Here is a 12150-nt window from a genome sequence, read left to right as displayed (position 1 = left end):
TTCATTTGCTTTATTTTCTAGCTTAAAATTTTTTTTTTAATGTTTATTTATTTTTGAGAGAAAGAGAGAGAGAGGTAGACAGATAGACCATGAGTGGGGTAAGGGCAGAGAGAGAGGGGGACACAGAATCCGAAACAGGCTCCAGGCTCCATGCTGTCAGCACAGAGCCTGACATGGGGCTTGAACCTATGAACCATGAGATCATGATGTGAGCCGAAGTCAGATGCTTAACCAACCGAGCCACCCAGGCACCCCTCTAGTTTTTTTAAATCACCGTTATAAAAATATCCATAGAGTTTTATTTTTATTTTATTTTTTATTTTTTTAATGTTTGTTTATTTTTGAGAAAGAGAGGGAGACAGAGCACAAGTGGGGGAGGGGCAGAGAAAGAGGGAGACACAGAATTTGAAGCAGGCTCCGGGCTCTGAGCTGTCAGCACAGAGCCCGATGAGGAGCTTGAACCCACAAACTGTGAGATCATGACCTGAACTAGAGATCAACACCTAATCGACTGAGTCACCCAGGAGCCCCATCCATAGAGCTTTTAAATATGTATAGGCATTTTCCCCAATTCTCCCTATGTTACATTTTCTCTTGGAAACCCCATCCTCACCTTCCTTCTGGATGGATGATATCAGACCAGGATCACAACTGTTGTTTGGTACTTGCCCTCACTTCTCCCAGGTGCTGTCCCTACTGTCTGGATCCCAAATCATCCTCTTCTGCCTAGGATGGAAAATGTCACTTTGGTAGGAGTGATTGGTAGGAGATATAAAAATCTAGGCTGAAAATCACTTCCCATAGAATTTTGAAGTCATTGCTCTACCTTCTGGCATTCAGCAGCATCCAGGAGTTTGGTGCTATTTGGATTTCTGCTCCTGGTAAGTGACCTCTTTCTCTTCTTCAAGTGCTTCAGAACCTTCCCTTTTCCCTCGAGGTTCTAAGATTTCATGATGAAAATTGCTATTTGTTGACCTGGGGCACTTTCGATTTGGAATTTTCAAATTATTTCTTTGACAATTTCTTCCCCTTTGTTTTTTCTCTCTTTTTTAATTTTTAATTTTTTTCTTGAATTCTGAATACTTGGATATTAGAGCTCCTGGCTTGAACCTCCTGTTATTATTATTATTTTCATCTTCTCTCTTCTCTAGCGTATTCCTTTTTTCCATCTCTATGGGAGAGTTCTTCAACTTTATTTCTAATGTAGTAAATTTTTCGTTTTGACTAGCCTTAATTTCCAAGAGCTCTTCATCGTTCTTTGATAATTTGAGAATCTTGTTTCATGAATATAATATCTCGTTTTGATTCTTTTAGGCTATAACTTATAGGAGTTTTTTTTTCTTGTCAAATTTTCTTCTGCTCTCAACATTATCTGTTTTTTTTTCTGCATTTCCTTTTTTCTATTATCTTGTTCTGTTCTCTGTGTTAAGTGCTGCAAGCTTTCTTCAATGTCTGGTAGTCCCTGGCTGTTCATTCTTTTTTTTTTTTCTTTTTTAGAGTTTATTTATTTTGAGAGAGAGAGACAGAGACAGAGAGAGAATGAGTGGGGAAGGGGCAGGGAGGGACTCTTAAGCAGGCTTAGTGCCCAGTGTGGAGCCTGACACAGGGCTCGAGCCTATAACTGGGAGATCATGACCTGAGCCGAAATCAAGAGTCTGACACTCAACTAGCTAAGCCACCCAGGTGCCCCTGTTCATTCATTTTTTATTATTTATTTATTTATTTATTTATTTATTTATTTATTTATTTATTTTTAAAGTTTATTTATTTGTTTTGAGAGAGAGCGTGCACACACATGCACCTGTGCGCACAATGTTGGGGAAGGGAGAGGGGCAGAGAGAGAAGGAGAGAGAGAATCCCAGGCAGACTCCTTACTGTCAACACAGAGCCCGTCTCGGGGCTCTCTGAACCATGAGAACATGACCTGAGCCAAAACCAAGAGTTGGGATGCTCAACTGACCGACTGAGCCACCCAGGTGGCCCATTCATTTTTAATAAGGAGGCACTGGTCAGCCATTGGAAGGTCTATGTAGCAGAGGTGGTAGTTGTGGCAGCAGGCTTCACTGTGAGGTGATGGTGTGGCACACTGGGCTGTTTCAACCAAGTCTCCCAAATGTGAGTTTCTGTAGGTCTTTCCTCTGGTACAGTTAGTGTCTTCCAGAGAACTCTCCAGTCTCCTGCCTCGGACAAGCCTGGCTGCCACAGTGCTGGGAACAGGGCGGAGGAACAGGGCTGGCGGACTCATGGTCAGGGTGCAGACTTTCATTTAGTCTGGTGTCTTTCACTTGGTGCATCCTTCCCTGTACTCAGGCTCCTATGTCACACCTCATCCTGCATCTCAAGCCACTATGTCATGTCTCTCATTTCGTCTCCATGCTGCCTATAAAAATGGATCTCACTCATCGTCTCCATTTCCTCACTTCTTGACTCCTTGGTCTTCAAGCAGTCAGCACAGGCCCCTCTCCCTCTCCCCATCTCCCATCCTGTCTCTTCCAAAACAGCATCCTTGCACAAGGCTCTGTGGAGACACAGCTACATTACTGTAAAAAGCTAAATAGCACGGCAACTTAATTTAAACAAGGCCCTCTCAAACATTTGTTTGGCTTAAGGCTCCTAAAATGCCATTTTGTTGGATTATATTTTCATTTATGTAAGATGTGTGTCATGCCAAAATGATTTTATTGCCATAGAAGTCAGGCAAATATAGATAAAATACATTTTAGAAAATAAAGTGACATGTGGCACATTTTAATTCTATGTTCTGCATTTAAAAATGAAATTATGCATCTCCAAGCTTAACTTTTTGGTTATCTAGGAAGATGGCTGCTTTGCATGGGTCTGTAGTCTCCTCCAGTCCACTTCACATGCTCTACTCTGCCTGGGTACCCTGCCATCCGTGGGAGGGGGCTATTGCTCAGTGCACGGCTTGGGCAGGCACAGGTTCTTGTGCTGAGTCTGGCGGGTGGGATCCGGGTCTGCCTATGCCCAGCTGTAAGGCCAGCTTGCTGTTAGGAGCTATTAAAAGATCAAGGATCAGGCATGGCTGACTCTGCCATCTGCTGAAAATGCTGTACTTGAGGTCCCACTGACCTCTTGGTCTTTAAATCTAGAACCTTTGCTCATTTCTTATACCTGACCCCCTTTGCACCAGTGACCACTGTCTCAGTCCATTCAGGCTGCTATAACAAAATATCCTAGACTGGGTGGCTTATAAACAATGGACATTTATTTCTCACAGTTCTGGAGGCTGGAAATCCAAAATCAAGGCACTGGCAGATGTAATGTCTTGCAAGGGCCTGCTTCCTAGTTTGTAGAAGGCTGTCCTCTCACTGTGTCCTCATGTGACCAGAGGGCAAGGAAACTTTCTGAGGCCTCCTTTATAAGGGCACTGATCCCATTCAAGAAGACTCCACCCTCATGACCTAATCCCATCCCAAAGGCCCACCTCCACATGTCATCGCACTGAGGATTAGGCTTCAACATATGAATTTGGAGGGGAGGGTACACAAACCTTCAGACTATGGCAACCACCTGTGCTGACTGGAATCAGTCTCTTCCCATTTCTTCTTCAACACAATGCTGCCTTGACTCTTTTCTTAGTCTTCTTGTCCTGGACACAGGCAGGGGACCACGGGTCAGTTGTCAGCGCTGCTTTTCTCTGTGCTGTCTTCTTCAGAGAGATCCTGCCAGCACCACTGCTGCTGTCATCTGCTTCTTCAGCTTTCTTGGATGGAGCTCCCATGTCACCAACTGCCATTCCATTTCTCCCTGGATGTCTGAGCATCACCTTGAATTAGAAGCAAAACTGAAGTCTTGCATTTTTTCCTCTTCCCTTTATTTACCTTCTCCTCACCCCCTTGCCAAAACAAAACAAAACAACAAAACACCTGAAAAAAACTCAATAAGCAAATAATTAGGTTATCTCCCAAATGCCTACACCATTTCCCCATGCCTGGAAAGCTGGAGAGAACTTTTATTTCTCTGTGTAGCTTAAACCTTCCTACCCTTTTCAACCCAACAATTCTCCCCTTAGATCAGCAGAGGCCACTTCTTATGTGGGGCACTTAGATGATTTCCAGAACTGAATTTATCCTTCCAGGAACTTCCTTTTGGTCGACTCTACCCATCTCCTATGGGCAACCAACCCTCCTGTACACTGAAGCCAGATTACTTTTCCTAAAACCATGCTTTGCTTAGGTTACTCTCCAGCTTAAACATTTCCAGCAGCCTTCTATTGCCTATAGGACAGAGTCCAAACCTAGTGGGTTTGTATTAACTGAGTTTCACGGGCTAGCCCCAAATTACTTGTTTGGTTGCGTCTCCAACTCTGCACCTTCCTGCACCCTCTTCTTCCCAGAAATGTCTCCACTCACTGGGTCATAAATACATATGAATACAGCCCTGTTCCTACATCTAGAATTCTCTCTACGTACTCCGTTTGACATAGGTGCTCTCTCTTGGATGAAATAGTAGGAATTGTATACGAAGAATATGGTCTGAAATCTGGAAGCCTCTGGTGGTCTTGAGCAAGGTTACCTGTTCTGAGCCTTGGTTTTCTCATTGGCAAAAGTGAGGATAAAAGTGTTTACGACACCGGATTGCATTTTTGATTGTGTGGTGGGGCGGGCAGCCACAGCGGTGTGCTCAGGCCCCCCGGGATGTTAACGAGGGCATTGGAGGCTCTGGTTCCTCATTAAAAGTTTTAAAAAATGTACTGAGAAATATTTCAAATATACAGGAAATAATGTAACAGATTCTCGTCTACCCATCCCCCAGTTTAATGGATGATATTTTGCCAGTTTTGTTTCAGAACTCTCTTAAAAATAAAAACGTGTAAAGTGTTACAGGTACAATTTAAGTAGTACTTTGCTCCACTCTCTTTTCTCCCCACCCCCGGCGACCACCATCCTGAGTCTGATATTTGTCCCTCCCGTGTGTTTTTATTTTTCTAACATATGTAGATACCACCGTTGATCTCTATTATTGTTTAGTGTTTGAAAGTTTTACACACATTTTATCATACCGTATGGACCCACTCACCTGGTAAATATTTAAATAGTGTGGATGATTGAATGATTTTGCAGTTTGCTTTTCCCATATTTTTGAGATTTGTTCACGGTAGGTCATGCGTTGCCATTTCTTTCATTTTAACTCTTACGGCGTCCCGGGAGACCCAGACAAGTAAACGATTGCTAAGTGACAAGTCCTGTGACAAGGATTTTGGGGTGGGGGGACTCCCAGTCCAGCCTGAGTCAGGGAAGGTTTTCCAGAGCAGATTCCTGCTGAGCTCTGAGTGCTAAAGGAGTACAGGATTTAGCCAGAGGAAGAAGAGAAGGAAGCACATCTTGCAGTTCATGCAAAGACCCAGGAGCCTGCTGTGCTTGGGAAAATGAGAGAGCCCCGAGTGGCACCACGTGTGAAGAGGAGCCTGCAGAGCACGTGGAGCCAGCTCCTGAAAGCCTGGGCTGTCCCGCTTAGGGGCCTGGGCTTTGTCTTGGGGCAGTGGGAAATGTGACATAAGTTTTCCATTTTAGAAAACTGCTCTGGCCACGGTATGGAAAACCAGTGGCTTGGGGTAGGGGTGGAGGACGGAGGCAGGAAACTTATTTGAGAGGCTGTTGCAGTGATCTGGGAAAGCAGTGATGCTCCAGAGCCTCTGGAGACAGGAAAGGGGGCAGGTTAAAGACAGATGAAATGGCAGGGTGGGATGTAGAGATGAGGCAGAGTGGAGCGACGTGGCTGACACGAGGCTGACTGGCTGATGGCTTCGCGCTACTGGGATCTGGGAGGAATCTGGCAGGATAGACGTGGGGGAGAGGGAGAGGTCAGCATAAGAGTTCAAGTGAGGTCCAAGTGGAGACGACTAGAAGGCAGCGATGTGTGGTGGCCAAGGGCTCCCAGGGGCAGTCAGGCCTGGAGATGAAGCACCGGGATGGGCTGGCGCTTGGGGACAGCATGCCCATTTTGAAGCCAATAGCACCACACTTATACTAAGATGGAATTTAATTCACAGAAGAGGCTTTTTTTTTTTTCACTTTTCCGTATTAAACAACAACAAATCCTCTCTGATAGAATTCCTAACATACAAAGCAGGTATCCTAAAGATTAATATTCTTTACCAAAGAACATACCCCATAATCTCTGCCGACGACTGTTTCCTGGTCCATTCAGGATATAACAAACACATGAATGTTTTGGCTGCTTCCCTGGAGCTTGCAATCAGCCTGCACTTGGGGTACTGAGGACAAGGCTTGTGGTGTCCCTGGGATGCACAGTGCCCGGCATATAGTAGTTCAGTAAATATTTGTGCAGGAATGTGCACACTAAGGGAAAGATGGTGATGCAGACTGCGACCTCTTCTGGTGCCAGCAGGTGCAGATGGCACATCTGTGCCCCCACTCTGGAACATCTTCCCTAGGGCCCCTTTTTCTTCCTGAGATGAAGACAGTGGCCCAGCTACCATCATGACTCTGTAGCATCATCTTCCCAGCCACATGTCTTCCCGAGCCTTCCTTGTGGGCTCCTTTCCCCCTGTGGTGGGAGGGCATCTCTGTATAGCTTTGCTGGGAAGGGTTTTCCAAAGCCTGGGAGCAAGGCCTGCCTGGAAGGCCTTGCAGTGCCCCAGGTGGCCTCTGTGTGGAGTCGTGATTCTGGCTGTTTGTTTTCTGGCCTCTGAGGGCCAGGGAGCCTTGTCCCAGGGTAGCTTGCTCAGTCTTTCCTCTCTGCCCACAGAGGTACTAGGAGGAAGCACGACTCCTTTGTGTAGAATGGTCTATGGTATCCTGGCATTGGCATTTTACTTACACGGTGGTCAAGTAGGTGATGCTGTACTGAAAGCTTTCACACCCACCATCTCATGAGACCCTCACAGATAAGGAGGCTGGGCAGGGTTATTTTCTCCATCTCACAGATGCAAGAACCCAGAGAAGTGAAGTAAATTCTGAGAAGCCAGGCCTCGGTACTCAGCCCTCCCTGGTCCAGCAGAGTGGAATAGAGTCTTCTTGGAATAACCGATGACCCAGCCTCTATCCTTGGGGGTCTCAACGCTGCCTGCACATTAGAAGTGACAGGGGAGACCCACCGCAGACCAAGTCACCCAGCACCGATGGGCGGGACCTATTGGGCTGTATTTTCTAACTTTCCAGGTGATTCTACTATACACCCAGGGTCGAGAACCCCTGTCTGGCCCCCTGCTCATATAGCATCTGCTTTGCTGTCTAACACAAACTCAGTGGAGTAAGAGCCAGACAGTGGTGAGGCCACGTGTCATACTGCTCAGACTGGCAGAATCCTGGAGACAAGACCAAAGAATTCATTGCCCTAAGAGGGGGCTGAGGACAAAGACTAGCTCCTCCTTCCTCTGCCTGTCTCATTTGACTAGCACTCAGCTAAGGGCCCTATGTGTCACAAAACCTGCTTATTCGTGTGTATGGATGTATGTGGGAAAATTATAATGAGTGCCAACTTTATGTCAGGCACTTTACATATATTATTCTTTAAAAAATTTTTTTCTTAATGTTTGTTTACCTTTGAGAGAGAGAGAGAGAGAGAGGGAGTGTGAGCGGGGGAGGGGCAGAGAGAAGGAGACACAGAATCCAAAGCAGGCTCCAGGCTCTGAGCTGACAACATAGAGCCCGATGTGGGGCTCGAACTCGCAAACTATGAGATCATGACCTGAGCCAAAGTCAGACACTCAACCGACTGAGCCACCCAGGTGTTCCCATATATTGTTCTAATTAAACCTTAAAGCAACCTAGTGATATGGGTGGGATGGTTATTCCCATTTTACAGACAAGAACATTGAAGCCCAGAGAGGTTATGCAACTTCCCTGAGATTGCATAGTAAGTGGCTTAGCCAAAATTGGAACCCAGAGCTCCTGACTCTAAAGCACTATTCCATGGTGGTCTGGCATGCCCTTGAACAAGGGTGATGGAGCCATTCTCCTCCACCAAATCCTTTACTGCTTACCTTCTCCTTTAGATCAAGGGTGTCTGAGAACCTGTTAGTCTCGGCTGGGCCTTCCCATACATGATCAGAGATATTATGGGTCAGCGCTTGAAGGGGAAGCAGGAACGAGACAGAGGACTATGAGGCTAGGCGAGGAGCCAGAACCAGGTACTGAAGTGGCTAAAACATGGTTCCCGAATCCCTCCAGCACTGTGGGAATAGACAAGGTCAGCTGACCAGGATCTAATTCAGGTCAGGGCATGGTGTCAATCAGGATAGGACCTGGTGCTCCCTCCTGGGTCCTCAGGCCCCATTCCTTTTCCTGGAGAATGCAGGGGTGAGGCCTGGCTCCCAGACTGCTCAGCCCTCAGTCCTCCATATTGTTGGTCTCAGGCAGTCTGACCCCAGCAGAGGTGAGAGTTTCTGCACTTTCTTAGGTGACTCCTTGGAAAGTTTTGCTAATTCAGAAAGGAACAGGACCACAGGACCCCTAGTGGGAGCAGCCGACCATCTGATGGAATTTGTGGCCATGGTAAAAGGGATGGGAAGCAGCCCTCTTTTAGATTTTTCCTATCTTCTTTTCCTTTCTCTCCATCCCTTTCTGACTCCTTCCCCCCACCCCCTTCATATCCTGGTTTCCTACTCTGAACTTCTCTCTTTCCCTCTACCGCTATTCATGGCTGGATCCTTTGAATGGGCTACTATACTGGGGTTTCTGGCTCAGCCTGGGGTCCTCATTACTGCCCTAATCCCCCTTTGCAAAACACAGATTTTGCCATGATGGATAAAAGTTAGTTGCTATCCAGTTAAAGACTTGCTCCATTGTAGACTGGTAATGAGCAGGCTTTTGAAGGCTTTTTGAAGACTCAGGCAGTGTTGATGATTTAGGCTTGAAAGGTTTATTCACGTACCAGATCAGAGCCCAACAGGTATGCCAATTAGCACGGCCAACTTTCCAATGGGTTGTGACAAGATGTGTCCTTGGGACCAGAAAGTGGACCTAATTTCTGGAAGCCATATTGTTGTGCTCAGGGAGAGATGAGGCCCAGGAGGTGGGGCTGGGGCTGCATCATCTGCTGCCCAGTCCCCTACCCAAACCCTCCGTTGCCTTGTTTGTCAGGTTATCTTCGGGACTCTACTGGTGGGAGCAGTGTGGGAGTGCAGAGAGGTGGTTTCACCAGGGGCTCCTGAGGAGTCCAAGGTGTCCAGGGCTGCCCCTACACCAAGAGGCCTGTCACAACAACACTGGTGCCCCTGGAGACAGACATACATCTCAATCCCCTTTTGTCCCCAGCTCCAGAACAGGGCTTTATATCAGCAGGTGCTCAGTATGTTTGCTGAGTGAATGAATGAAGAATGAATCAGATAGACTGAGGGTACAAGGGAAAGGCTCTGGAATGTGACTGGAGGTGTGGAAAGCCCTGGCCCCTTCATCTCTTATCTGTAGTCACCTAGGAGACGGATACTCCCCAGGCCTCCCTTCTGAGAGGCGCCGACCTTCCTGTTTTGGCAGCAGTTCCTAGGTATTCTGTCTGCACAGGCTGCAGCTGGCAAGAGAAGCCACAATGCCTGTGTGGAGGGCCCAGCCCAGGGTGGGGTCAGGTTGCGAGTTCAGTCAGACAGTCTTGGGAAGGAGGAAGGAAGGAAGGGTTGCAGCTGAGAAGAAACTGGCTTTGAAAGTTTTCCTCCTGGATTTTTTGTTTGCAAGGAGTGGAGATGCTTGGAGAGGCATTAAATGCTCGACAAAAGAGTGTAGATGAATCACTGGTAAAATCAGAGTGCAGATCTTACCTGCAGCAGGTCAGCCCGGATGGTTTTGTCTGGGAATGTCTGTGTGCTGGAAGGATGCCACAGGCTCTGTTAATAACAGCTCTGTATCCCTTAGGAAAAAAAAATTTTTTTTGAGAAAGCACATGTGCTTCATATTATGCATATCCACTGAGCATGTGTGTCCAGATGGCTGGGACAGGAGTCTCCTGACCCGTTCTTTCCGACTGTGCAGGTTTGAGAGAAAGACCAGGGATCTGGCAATGTTGGCTAGAAATTCCTGTAGGTCAGCTGGAATCCGGCTGGGGATTTGCTGATGTGAAACATGCATGGACAGTCAAACGCACAACAAAGGAGTCAAAGAGCAAAACCAACTTGACCTTGAACAAAATCTTCCTTTGCTCCTGAACCACACACCAAGCAAGGCAAATTAAGGGAGATGGGAATATGGATTCCTATTTGTTAAAAAATAGACGATTGTTTTTCATTAGGCTTTTCCAGTTATAGCACATAGGATTGTGGTGACCTCATTTTTGACCAATGGCCAATGCATTCAACTGTCTGGTGGAATAATCTATTAATTGGGCACCTGCCAATTGTCTGCAATAGGAACTAGTTTAGATGTATGTTTTAAAAAGTGATAACGTTGTTATGGGCTCTGCCTAGACATGGGAATGGAAGCCCAAGCAGGTCACCACCAGCACTGCAGTCAGTTTTGGATGACGGGCTGTGTTTTCAGAAGCCTCACTGTCCTATGAGTGTCTTCTCTTACCCCTACACTAATTATATGGTATTGAAGGGAAAGCTGACATGTGCCTAGATTCCTTGAACTTCAGTATGTTGAATCTGGGTGATGTGCCTGATCCTGTGGGTGAGGAAACTTAGGCACAGAGAGGTTGAGTGACCTTTGCTGGGTCACACAGAGCCACAGTTGCAAGCCAGTTCTCCCAGCGCCCCATCCAATGCTGTTTGCCCTACACTCCACTGGGGCCGAGGCCCATGTGTGACTCGTGTTTACAGCAAAGTGGTTGCTCACCCCTGTGTGCTGGCTGATGCTAGTTGGTGAAGGAGGCAGCTATGCCGTTTGACAGCCCACCTGCAAGGCAAGTTTGCCATTTTTAGGGAACCATGTCCCAGTCCCAAGTGTGAAAAGGCTTGGACAATTTGTTGCAAAGGCCACCTGCTTCATCCAACCTGCCTCTTCGAGCAGCCACTGACTAGAAGATGGTGGTAGTTGTGGAACACCAGGAGGCCATGAGGAGAAGGGCTGACCACAGTGAGTCCCCACACTCATGGATTTCTTCAATGGAAATAACTTCTTCTGTAGAAAGATAGTTGCCATGCATAGTAAGACAGTTGCTTATCTATATAATAGTAATAAAACTGAGCACTTAGTATATGTCAGGCATTGTTTCATGTGTTGTACATGTGTTAATTTATTTACTTCTTACAGTGAGAGGTAGGTACTATGATTATTCCCATTTTACAAGTGGGGAAACTGAGGCTGTGCATGGTAAGTACCTGCTGGAGGTTGCCTTGTTGGTAGAGGTAGGAATCAAACCCAGATAGTCCACCCAGAGCCCAGGCTGTCAGTCCTTAACTTTTATGCTTCCTAAGACTCTCATGACTCTAGACTTAGGCCTGCAGTCAGAGATGGGGAACCTTCTGGTTCCTGACTTAATTTCATCTGGTCTTCACGCCACTTTTTACCAGGTAATATAATTTTTGCCTGACACTGTGAAAGTGCAAAATGGAGATTCTCAAAGTTTTTACAGAAGGCATACCCACATCTCACAAAATGAGCATATTACTTTATAAATATAAACAGTTATGATTTTCTCTGTAAAATGAAGTACATCACTTTGCAGAGAGAGAACATGGAAGGGGAGGTCTCTAAACAGGAGGAAAAACATTAATGCTTCCAATATTTGTATTACAATTACTTTCTTAAGTTATTTCATTCTAAAACATATATTGTGTATAGAAGAGTGTCTGAGACATCCATGCTGGTTAAAGAACAGCAGAATGTCATCTAGTGCCCAGGTTAGGAAATAGAAGTTTGCTCCCTCAAGGGCTCCATGTGCTCTCCGCCAGGGGCTTCTCCTTCCTTCCTCACCAGCATAATCTGACTTTCGGTTATTCAGGTCCCTGACTTTCCCAAGGTTGTAATATGTGTCAGGTACTAAACATCTGGAGGGGTGTGTTGGCAGACAGAACTGCTGTCTGTTTTTACGTCTGAGGTCCTCATTACCATCCTTAGCCATTGACAGTCGGTCGAATAGAACAGTTCTATGGGGTGATGAGTAGGCTGAAGAGGTGAGGGCAGCAATTTCATGGTCAAGTTCATGGTCAAGATGAGCCAAGTACATGAGATTCTGAGATAGGCTCAGACCAGTGTTCTGACCTCAGGTTAAAAACTAGGTGTGGTGGGCTCC

General features: G+C 46.4%; 1 protein-coding gene across 4 annotated transcripts in view; it reads left to right on the top strand.

Annotated features, from left to right (window-relative positions):
* SLC12A8 (solute carrier family 12 member 8) overlaps window positions 1-12150 on the top strand; it is a 136243-nt gene that overhangs the window by 42794 nt on the left and 81299 nt on the right. The window lies entirely within an intron of this gene.

Source organism: Panthera pardus, unplaced genomic scaffold, assembly GCF_024362965.1.
Source record: "Panthera pardus isolate Hobbes unplaced genomic scaffold, ASM2436296v1 HiC_scaffold_16, whole genome shotgun sequence".
In the NCBI taxonomy this organism is placed as follows: Eukaryota; Metazoa; Chordata; class Mammalia; order Carnivora; family Felidae; genus Panthera; species Panthera pardus.
Note: the sequence above shows the minus strand (reverse complement) of the source record. Positions and strands in the feature narration are given on the sequence as shown.